Source organism: Diplotaxodon limnothrissa, linkage group LG6, assembly GCF_057381915.1.
Source record: "Diplotaxodon limnothrissa isolate DT_005_m linkage group LG6, D_limnothrissa_male_GT1.1, whole genome shotgun sequence".
In the NCBI taxonomy this organism is placed as follows: Eukaryota; Metazoa; Chordata; class Actinopteri; order Cichliformes; family Cichlidae; genus Diplotaxodon; species Diplotaxodon limnothrissa.
The window spans coordinates 43,472,466-43,475,381 of NC_140601.1; positions in this window are offsets into that span (position 1 = coordinate 43,472,466).

Consider the following 2,916-nt stretch of genomic DNA (forward strand, 5'->3'; position numbering starts at 1 on the left):
GTGTGGAGGACGGCGCTCCCGTGCGCTGGATGGAGGCCATGGTGATAATCCCTCAGTTATGACTTCACGTGTGGAGTTCCAGCTGCAGGAATAATAAACATGATTTTAACATGTGGAGGTATTAAGGTTTTGTTTTCCTTGTGAGGTCATCGGAGGTTCAGGTGATGTCACGCTTGTAACGGGGCCTGGGTGGATGAATCTACAGGTGTGCTTTAGGTGTGGCAGACTTCTTGGGATGTTGTCGGGAATGTTTTTATCCTGGATGCTGAACACCAGTAACACTCAGGTTACCTGAGGAGTGGGTGGGAACAGATGTACTGAAGCCTCAGCTTTGATGGAGGAACCTTCACTCCTCCTCCTCCTCCTGCTGCCTCCATTCATTTCCTGAGCTGACTGAACGACCCAGAACGTGGCTCTGCGCCGCACGTGCACATGTGACACTGATGGGATGATGAAGGTGCTGAAAGCGAGAACATCTTTCAGGCACTCATCATCATGTTCACAGTAATGTGTATGAACGAGACATCAGCGCGGTGACACTTTTAACGCACTCCTTTCACCTGCCCCTCATGCATGGTCCCTGCCCCGGCTCTCTCAGCGTCTGTGCAGCACCACAGCACGCTTTACCTCCGAGTGAGGGGTCAGAGTAGGGGTGGCTTTTTATAATCGATTTATCGATTAAAATCGATTCTGGCTTGGATAACGTGAAATCGATTCATTAAAATCCTGAATCGATTTTTTTATATAAATTTATTTTGCCCGAAACGCCAGAATCTCAGGTGAAACCTCAAAATTTCAACAACCACCAAACAGCTAAGACAGTAAACGAGAGCAGGAACACGGCTTCTGCACAGAGACGTAAACACACAGCGTGGACCCGCGGATCAGAATCAGTGAGACGTGACTTTCTCACCCGACGGCACGGACACGGTCGGGGCTGAAAGCCGACAGCTCGCTGATTCTGATGCGTTGCCGGGTCCGCGCTTTGTGTTCACGCCATTTTTGCGCTGATTCTAAAGCTGTTAGTTTGATGTCTCCAAACATTATTGACCGAACCAGCAGCAAAAGAAGATCCAAACTACGAAAAAAAACCCTTTTTTTTTCCTTTTACATACTTCCGAAAAGAAAACCTAATTTCTGCCGTTCAATACTGAACAAATTTAAACTTTCTAAAATTATGGAAAATGCAAAACGCTGTGTCTCTAATAAAACCGCTGCAACTCAGAGGTAACGTTCATGTGTTGATTCAAGGTTTTCTTTCGTTTCTGATCTACTGCAGAATATTTGTATAAAATCCAGGCCAGGAAAAATCACCTTCATGTTTTTCTGTTTTATCTTCAGCTACTTTGACACAAAGGCCTCTGCTGTGACGCTCACACCTTTGATAAAGTCTGGAAAGTGTCAGCTTCCTTTTTATAGATACAAAAATATGTAAATGTACTGATCTGAATTATAATATTTCTGACTGTCAAAATTTCCCAGATTCAAAGCAAATTGAATCGTGGATCGAATCGATTGGGAACCTTGTGAATCATTCTAGAAATCAGTGACGATACCCAGCCCTAGGTCAGAGGCCTCTTCATGCTCACAGGTGAGCCTTTATTCTCCTTTTGGGCTCGAATGAGACTGAATGTCCAAATTAAACATGTTTTATTCAGAATGAAATTAGCTTGAGAACATAAACCCACCAGGAAGGTGTGCACAGAGCAGTAACACGGGCTTACGATCCAGCACGTCGTCCCCTGCTGGTCATTATGATGATTTCAGGGTTGAGGCTTCGCCTTGCAGTGCGTGTGCTACGCTTCTTCTACTTCCAAAAACTCAGCAGCCATGATGGCTGTCTCCAGCTCGTGTTCTCACTTCATTCAGTTTGAGAAACTCGAGGAGTTTTTAAATGATCCTCGTTTTGCACAGCAGAATCACAGTCAGAAACACTCAAAGCTCACATGTCAGTACCTGGACTGATCCCACTCCACTTTCACCACATCTATCATGGATGACTGCAGCCTGTCAGACACATCCTTTACATCACCAAGAACTTTTTATAGCGTCGCCAGGAGCCCAAAAAAGTCAAATCATTGCGGCTGGAGCCGCCGACCCCCTCAGACCCCCCCTTCTCATGGTAAACATCCCGAAGGATGCGCAGCACAGCAGCGAGTCCGTGCAGCAGATTACAGCCTGTGAAGACCGGACTCTCCAACGATCATGTGATCTCATCTGAAGAGAAACGACAATGAAAACACCGAGCCGCAGGTCACACACACACACACACACACACACACACACACACACACACACACACACACACACACACACACACAGCTCTGTTTCCAGCATATGTCCAATAAAAGATGTCAAATCTTTTTGTTTTAAGGTGAATCTTACTTGATTTTCTTCACAGCCTTTCTTTACGACCAGAGCTGAATATGATTTACACACAAAACACAACAACACTAATAATAATAATAATAATAATAATAATAATGATAAATATTAAATATATCAACAAGAGAAGCAGGAAGAAGCACGCTGTTATTTAAACTCAGCCCACACTGTTACTGTCACGGCGGGGTGCGCCGATGTGTGTGGAAACAGGACCCAAAAGCAGATGACGACGAGGAGTAGTAAGGTTTTAACAGAAAGGTGAGGCTTTATTAGATGATGGCAGAAGTAAACCTGGGCCCTGTTTCAGGAAGCCGGTTTAGTGCAAACTCTGAGTAAGTATACCCTGAGTTAACGGAAACTCTGGGTTTTCGGTTTCACAAAGCGAGTTCAGATTAATTCTGAGTGAGTTACTATGACGACACACTCCGTGAAGCTAACCTGCCCCCTAGCAGGTTTACTTCAACTAACCCTGACCTTCTCCGCCTCTTTGTCAGAAACCTGACTGTAGGAAGTGTCAGACATGGCGTGCTC